This window comes from Myiozetetes cayanensis, unplaced genomic scaffold, assembly GCF_022539395.1.
Source record: "Myiozetetes cayanensis isolate MyiCay16 unplaced genomic scaffold, myiCay2020 scf5-8, whole genome shotgun sequence".
Taxonomy (NCBI): Eukaryota; Metazoa; Chordata; class Aves; order Passeriformes; family Tyrannidae; genus Myiozetetes; species Myiozetetes cayanensis.
In genome coordinates, this window is record NW_026087742.1 from 26,698,305 (window position 1) to 26,706,624 (window position 8,320).

The 8,320-nt window shown below is 44.3% G+C and overlaps 1 pseudogene; it reads left to right on the forward strand.

Annotated features, from left to right (window-relative positions):
* The first annotated feature begins 4,232 nt into the window (after positions 1-4,232).
* On the forward strand, positions 4,233-6,082 carry LOC126648417 (tapasin-related protein-like; annotated as a pseudogene).
* Positions 6,083-8,320: the final 2,238 nt, after the last annotated feature.

Genomic DNA, 8,320 nt, shown 5'->3' on the forward strand with positions numbered 1-8,320 from the left:
CTTAGCTCCTGGTTTAGATTTGTAATTTGGCCAATAAAACTTCCTGAATTTCAGCTTGAGGAATTTGATTAGAAACAGAGCATTTAGTGTTTTCCAAAATGGGTCTATTGCTGTGGAGGAGTCTGAACTGGAAAAGGGGCTCCAAGTCCAGCAGAGCATATTAGCTGCTTTTGGTCCTGACCCCACACTCTGGATCTTCATGACTTTGATCTTCCTTGTGCTGACCACAAGTCTTGTGAAGGGCAAGAGCAATACTCTGCACACTCCAGCCTGGCATGCTTTGCAGTATTTTCTCTCGCTGGAAGAATGGGAAGTGAAACGATGGCACTATGGAAATCAGAAATGTCAGAGTAGAGCAAAAACACTCATGACAACAGAAGACAGGAAACAGAAAAGGTAACGGGTTTGGCTGGAGGAGACCTGCCTGACTGTAGGTGTTATGAGGAGAGGCAAGTGGAGACAGGTGAAAGCACACAGGAATGAAGGGAAGTGGGATGTGGAAGCTGCAAATGATTCAGGAGGAAACAGTGCAATTCAGCAGATGCTAAGAGGATAAGAGTGATGTTTAGGAGAACAGAGACATGAGGGGAATGGAGATTTTAAATTTTATTTTATTTGGTTTGGTTTCTACTGACTAAGATATTTGGATGAGCCTTGAGAACTCGGTGAAATGCAGATTCTGTTTGGAATTGTAGTGTATGCAGTGGACCTCACTCTGTGGCACAACCTCTGTTCTGGGTTAGAGTATTCAGCCAGCAGATCACTGAAACATGAGCTGAGAGGCCTCAGTAAAATCCCAGAGAGTCACCAATGCTGATATTCCTGTATGCTGCAAAGTAAGATATTTCCTGGACAAACACTTCTCCTTGAGAAAGGGTCTGGAAATTCCCAGTCGGTGCTATACAGTAATATGGGGCAAATGATAATTTTTAAGGGGTGAAAGGGCAGGTTGCTACTGACATGTATCCTGAGTCTGGTTTGAAGAAAGAAATTTTTTACTGGGCTTCCAACACCCAAAACTGAGTGAGCACAGATAAGGTGAAGTTTAAGCAGTGCCTATTATTTTGCAAAACTCTGTAACTCCTTGTTGCTGTCTTAAGAATAAATATTATTATGGTTTTAAAAAAAAATCCATTAAAATTCAAGTCTTAGCTTTTTTTCTTAGTTTCATCACATTAATGTATGCTTTGCCTTTAAATCAAATGTGGTGGTTCCTGTACCCTCATCTTCATTACTCCCCTTTCCTCTGCTCCACTCCTTACTATCATTTTCCTGGTTGAAGACTATTATTTATATTTATTTAATTTTAACAAATATTTTTAGTTTTGACCTCATCTTCTTTACAGCCACTTTCTCCTTCCTGGTACAGTTGCTTACTTACATGAAAAACTTCCTTTTCTTTTAAAAATCCATATTCCAAATTGATGTTACATTATATCTACAAACATCTGAAGAATGTTTTATCCTTATCCTTCACTTTTGTGGCTCTTCATCCACGTAGCTACAGAGGGATTTTTGCTTCTTTACTTAGGATGCACGTTCCAGAAACACTGTGCATTCCTCTCAAAAATTCTGGGCATCTTTCACATACAGATTCCTTACCTCAGAAATTCTGGGCATCCTTCATATACAGTTTCCTTCATTGCTACAGCCCATGCTAAAGGGTCTTAATTCCTTGGGGTTTAACTTCTTTTGAAACAGAACATGCATATGCAGTGTAGGCCTATTCTTATTTAGCTTCCCACTGAATTTATATGTGAGGAAATTATGATCACACGCTCCGAATTTATTTTTGATGACCACCTGCTCTATGACTTAATTGCTATTTACAACTAACAAAGCTTTTGTAGGTTCAGTGATGGTTTTGCGAAGGAATTTGTCATGTCATGTTGAGAATTATAGGCCTGAGGCCCATTCTGATCATGAGAGATGACCACGATGTTCATAACTCTGAAGTTAGTTTCTCCATGGCAGCATAGTTCTTGCTGGGGTTTAGCACTTTTAACATTAGTGCACTCTCTGCATATCCAGGTATGAACTTGAGCAGTTCGTGGCTGACACTGAGCTGCACCGGAGAAAAGCCTCTTTTAACTTTCTGAGTTTTATCTAAGCAAGCTGTAATATCATTCATGTGAGACTAATGCACTGTTTTTATTTTCCTTTCTATCAGCTCTGATTATTAAATCAGGATTTTTAATACCAAGGATGACTGTTATTCACCATATTCTTGGTACTTGCATGATATCTAGTTTACACTGCTTATTTCCTATTAGTATCTGGAAGGTAGTTACAAAGACAGTGGAGCCAAAGTTTTCACAGTAGTAGTAGTAGGTGATATAACAAGGGGCAATGGCAACAAGTTGAAGTTTGGTAGGTTCAGATTGAACTTCAGGAATTACTTTTTTACCAGAAGAGAAGAAAAGCAGCACTGGAACAGGTCCTCAGAGAGGTGGCAGTATCTCCACCCTTGGAAGGTTTCCAGACTTGGTTGGACAAAATCATGGATCAGAGATCTCTGGAGGTCTCCTCCCACCATCACTTCTCTGATTCCACAGCATCACCTGAGATTCCCTGTAGTATACAGGCATTTGCCACTCTGGCCTCACCTGCTGAACTAGATTGTCCTTTCGCTGACAGCATTGTCTGCTGCTGCTTTTCTCATCACAATGAGTATATTGTTTCCCCTTGTTGTCTAAGCCTCTGCTCATTGGTGCCTCCTTATCTGTCATCACGTAGTTATTTAACTGGTTTTCATCTCCCTGAGTAGAAAAACAGATGCATAGCCCTTTCCCAGCCGCTGTAGCACCACTGAATGGCTCTCTTGAACATGACATATACATGGTAAAGCTATAGTTATTAGCTAGCTCAGTAAGCTGCACAACTTTTTACCAGAGCTCTTCCTTATAGCCAGACTGATCCAGCATACAATGGATTGCAGCTCTGGAGACTGTAAGAGAGTCGCAGCTTTAATAGGCATCTGGCAGGATTTGATTGCAGAGAACTGTCAAGAGTGGCTTACAGCCCTGCAAAATGAAGTGCATCACAACTGCTGTGTCGGAGCCTCTCTGCAGGCAGCAAACCACAACTCATTTCAAAGCCTCAGCACAGGCTGCAGACCTGCCCCAGCCCTCAGTACACACAGCTAATGGGCAAACCTGCTGCTGAAATGCAGTTTGGGCTCTACTGGAGCACGTAGATAAACAAGTCAGAAAGGAGCCTTCCCGTCGCAGACACACCTGATGCATTTGCCTGAGTTGCACAGACACTTATGCTCTGGTTCATTGGTTGACATGAGTATGTGGGTGCCCTCTGAGAGCATGGATTATGCCAGATGAAGGGCCAGGAGAACAGAGATGAGTGCATCTCAGACTGAAAGGGAAGGCAAGGACTTACAGGGTGTGCTGTTAGGTGTGTGATCTTACCCTGGAATGGCAGTGGGAGAGCTAGTCAGAGCAGCTGGCCATGTCTGACAGCTCAGGACTCCTAAGCATAACTTCTGCTGGAAGAATTAATATTCCTTGTGAGGCTTTTCCAAGAAGGACTGACGTGGTGAGTGAGGATGGGACTGGGATGCAAGGGGTAAGTCTGTATCAAGAACCCACGTCTGGCCAGCACAAGCCAGATGTCAGGAGGTTGTACTGGGAGAGCTGTGGCTGGGGGTTATCGTGGTTTCCTGCATCTGTGTGTACATGATTTTAGCTGGCCACAGCAAGGGTGAGTTGTGTTACTGTGAGGAGAGGAAACAGACCAGCAGAGAAGCAACCATTTTCTCTGCATGCGTTTGAAAGACAGGAAAAAGGCAGTAGTTAAAATATCATCAGAGGTCATCCCTTCCCTTTCTTGCAGCTAGGTTTTTTCCCCATGATGTTTTTTCCTGAAAACCCAGGGCTGAACTGGCAACTGGTGGTGGCACCACACGCCTGCTGGGCTGAAGGGGAGCTGGCTCATGATACTGCAGAGTTCTTTCCAGCTGAAGAAGGTCTTGGGGAGTGGCAGGGTTGGGGTGGAAAGAAAGAAACCAGCTTCAACCTCCAAGTCTTTCACGAAGACAAAGTATTCTAAAAAGCAAGAAGGCAGAAAGGTGACTGCTTCCAGAAGCTGCTCAGTGAGGCCAGAGTAGGTGAGCTCACAGGCAGAAGAAGTGTGGTGGGAAAGGCTGATAAAATATTGACTTGAAGACCCAGCAAAATCTACCCAGTCACAGGTTGGGTAGGGGCTCTCCTCGACCCCAGATGGTTGTGCCCCACTTCCCGTATGCCTCCAGGCTCCCATGCTTGGTATAGAAAGAGTGAATGGGTGTAAGTGTTGGGGTTTTTTTCCCTTCAGCTTCACCAGAGTGAAAGCGAAACTGCTGCCAGCCCCAGCAGCCAGGCCAGGGTTTGTCCCACACCCCCAACCCCTTCAGTGAACGTCACCCCATGAAAACAAGGGTCCTCCTAAAGGTGAATGTCTTCCAGAGGAGAGTGGTGCAGGGTGAGAAGGGTCCACTGCCAGTGTCCATCCCACATACAGATCCCTGATACATGTGGACTGTGATGGGGGGAGGTGAACTCTGAGATCCACATACACAGCTTCCAGCAGGCTAGTGAGGGGCTCTGCTGTACCTCCTGGTTCATGGTCACTCTGTGGCTCTCCAGTGGGAGCAGCATCACCCTGCTGCTTAGAGGACCCCACTGTGGCAGTTGGGACAAGGAGAGGATTCCTATGACTAAGGAGGGAACATTGCTGGCTACCAGGTGGCCAAAAATCCATGTGGTTGTGGTATCACTTAGACTACAAGAAGTGAGCATGGGAGACGAGGGATGTACATCTGTTTGATGTCCGCCCTGCTGCACCAGGCCCAGCACATCATCCAGCTGCATATGGCCAGGGACGAATGGAAGTGCCTAGGGGCAACAGGAGTCCCATGTCCCCAGGGACATTTAGCCCTTCAGCCTATCCCATCGCTCCCAACATTCAACTGTCAGAGGCAGACTTTTGTACTCTGCTATCAATAGATCAGTTCCCTGTTTATCTCCTCCAGAGCCTTCAAGAGTTCATGTCATTCCAGCAATGGTGTCATTTGAGAGAGATGTGACAACTATTCTGAGCTGCAACAATGCAAAAATTCCTTTCTCAAATGCACGTTTCTCCAGCCACTGACAGAGCTGAGGTGGCACTTACAGCATCACCTCCTACCTCAGCGTCAGCTCAGCCCCAGCACAGACACCAGCCACCTACAGCTGCCTTGTTTCACACTTGCCCCTGGCAGAGCCCATCTCTGTGAGTGCCCGTCTTAAGGCACCAGGTAGGTGTCAGGGGTAAAGGGGCAAGTTCTTCATCCTGCCCAGACCTCCTCACACCTCATCTACCCACCACAGCCACACCACATCTGCCTGGTTCCCCATGCTTTCTTTCTGGTGTCCTCTCATACCCATTCTCTGTCCTCCTCTTCCCCTTTCACTTCTTCAGCTTGTATTTCACTCCCTGAAGTTTTGAGGGAGCAAATATCTCATTTCCTTCAGGGGAAAAGAGATTTTATGATTGAAGGTGGAGCAACAGAATAGAAGGCTGGACCCCACTGGAGAGGCACAAGAAAACAGCCATGCCCAAGGAGTTAGACACTCAGCTGGACTCAGTATTCAGCTCAAGCCTGATGCTACCAGAGAACTATAGTCAAAAATGCCTCCCCCATTGGAGCTGTTGGGTTTCTCATTCTCCTTGCTGATTGGAGATTGCTCCTGTGCCTCCTCCTGACACAGCAGGGAAGAGCAAGCCATACTTGCAGTTTAACGAGTTATGACACGTCAGTCCAGCCAGTATAACTGGCTCTGGGTCTGTGTGGCTTTGGCTCACTTGTGTCATGTCACATCTGTGTACCTGACAGGAGTGTGCACACAGTCACTTGCTACGGAAGTTTAACTCTGGTAACTCCTTGGCTTTTCAGTCGCTCCAGCCAACCCAACATCACTGGCTCTCCTCTTCCTCTGCAGAGCAAAGGAGATTGCAAGGACAGGTGGGGGTTTTAATTGCTACCGTCACCTTCATCATTGTCCTCTTCATCGTGCCCAGGAAAACAGCAGGTGAGAGTTCAAAATCCTGAACCACATCCCTCGTACGTGAGATGCAGAAAGGAGCATCTTCCTCTCCTCTGCACCTCCACTTAGGAGAGACAGGGGGCAGGATATCCCAGGATCCTGCAGGGAGAGAGAGGGAGTGTAGGAGCTGGAGACTCATTTCTGGTGAAAGGCAACACAAGGTGATGTTCTGCGTCTTCCTGCATCTTACTTTGTTGGGTTTTTTCCTTTCTCCTTTTCAGCTAAACCAAAATCTTAGCAAATTCTAAGGGCTTCAGAACAGAGGAAACCTTTGTGTCACTCACCTGCAGTCCCTTGTCCCTTGACACATCCCGCTCAGGAAAGCCAGCCCTGTCCAAATACTAATAGAGTCCTTGGTTGGTATGGGAGGGGTAGGGCTGCCCCTGGTGGAAGATCTGAGCGATCGTTCGGGGGTGAACTCACAGGGAAACACAGCTTCATCCAGGGAGGGCAACGTGGACAGTCTCAACTCGGACATATTTAGAAATGCCTCCTCTCTGGTTTCAGAGAAAATCAACTTGTATATAGGTGAGTCTTTGTATGAATGCATATATGCATGTGCATCTACAGGTAGATGTATGTATGTGTACGTGTTGTAAGTAGATATACAACAGGTATGTAGGTGTGTATCTGTAGCTGTATATAAGTACACTTGGTTAATGCTTACAAGGCAGGTGTTTAAGCAAGATATTTATGTATATAAGCGTTTTACATATGAAGTTGGGCATATAAGTAGGCAAAATTGGTATTTCAAAATGGTAAATCCTGAAGTGGGGGAAGTTATGGGCAAATCAAGCAATCAGAGAAATATGACTCTCCAGGAGAAAGCTACAATAAAAATTTCAATAGATATTTCACTGTGTAGAGGTTTACAAAATGGAGATCTGTGGTTCTGTAGTTGTGAAAAAAGACAGGCATGATTAAATGTGCCTTTGCTGCCTAACAGGGAATTTGAAGGTTAACACTTCAAAATCCCCTGTATAAAATCAACAGGAGGGAAAAAAAGCAGAAGGAAGGGGTGGATGGAAAGGAGGTATATGGCACACAATAAAAGTGAGAATTTATGAAGCATACAAGGTGATAAGGAGTGTTCAAAATAATCTGGAAAAACTGGATTGCTGCAAGTCGTAACGGCACTTGGAAGCAGTTTTTTTCAAAACACCTTGAAAACTAAGAAATGCCAGTAACAGCCTAGATTCTTACTGGGTGGACATGAGTAGAACTGTTGATAGTGAAGATTTTGGTGGAGGCTTTTTGATGCAGAAAAGGTAGCTGTTTGTATACAGAAAGAAACAGATTTGTGTATTTATAGTAGGTAAGGATAGAAAACAACTTCCTCACCTGTTTGCAAACTAAGGAAAGTTTTAACAGCATCTATTAAGCATAAGTATTTTCAAATCAGTAGCCAGGAAAATTTGCATCTCAGAGTCATAATTTGGCTGAGGAGGCATTTGGCCCAAAGGATTTAGGTATTTAGAAGTCCTGGTATACTAGAGAAATCCCAAGATTCCAAATTTCTCCCATACTAGAGAAATTTCCAGTCTTGGAAGAGTATGTGGTGCCACTGCTCAGAGAGAAAGTGATGTGACACCTGAGTGTTAGACAGTTCTGTACTAATAATCATAGGTAAGAGAGCATGAAATTATTACAAGTCACCTAACAGATGCTTAAACAATTAAAATAATATGAATAATTTAGGATTAAAAAAAAAAAAAGCATGCAAACAACAAACCTGACTTTATTCTTTGACAAAATAATATATTTGATTGATGAAAGCACTGGTGCAGATTAAACAACCAAGACATTTGTAAATTCTGAAGAAGAAATTAATAGTGTATTAATAGACCATAATTTGCATTATATGGATTAATTACTAGCTAACAGACAAAAATACATGGTCCAAAAAAAGCATCAATCACTGCTGACAGTGTGTGACTCTCTGCAACAACTGTGCTGTTTAGTATTTGCAGTAGGAGATACAACTGTAAAAAATATTGTTGATAAAATTTGCAAGTGGCAAGGTCAGTAGCTAAAGAAGAGGGAGTCCTTCAGATGAGCACAAGTCACCTGGTCAGCTAAAAGTACTCAAACAAGCGAAGATGCTCAGTAGTGTTAGTGAAGTCAACTCAGGTCCTGGACCACCATGCTGCCTCAATGCTGTTGATCCATGAATCCATCTGAGTTGTCTGACCTGTGGGAACACCTGAGAAAGACTACAGGCAGAGTGTAACTGCTGGTGGAAG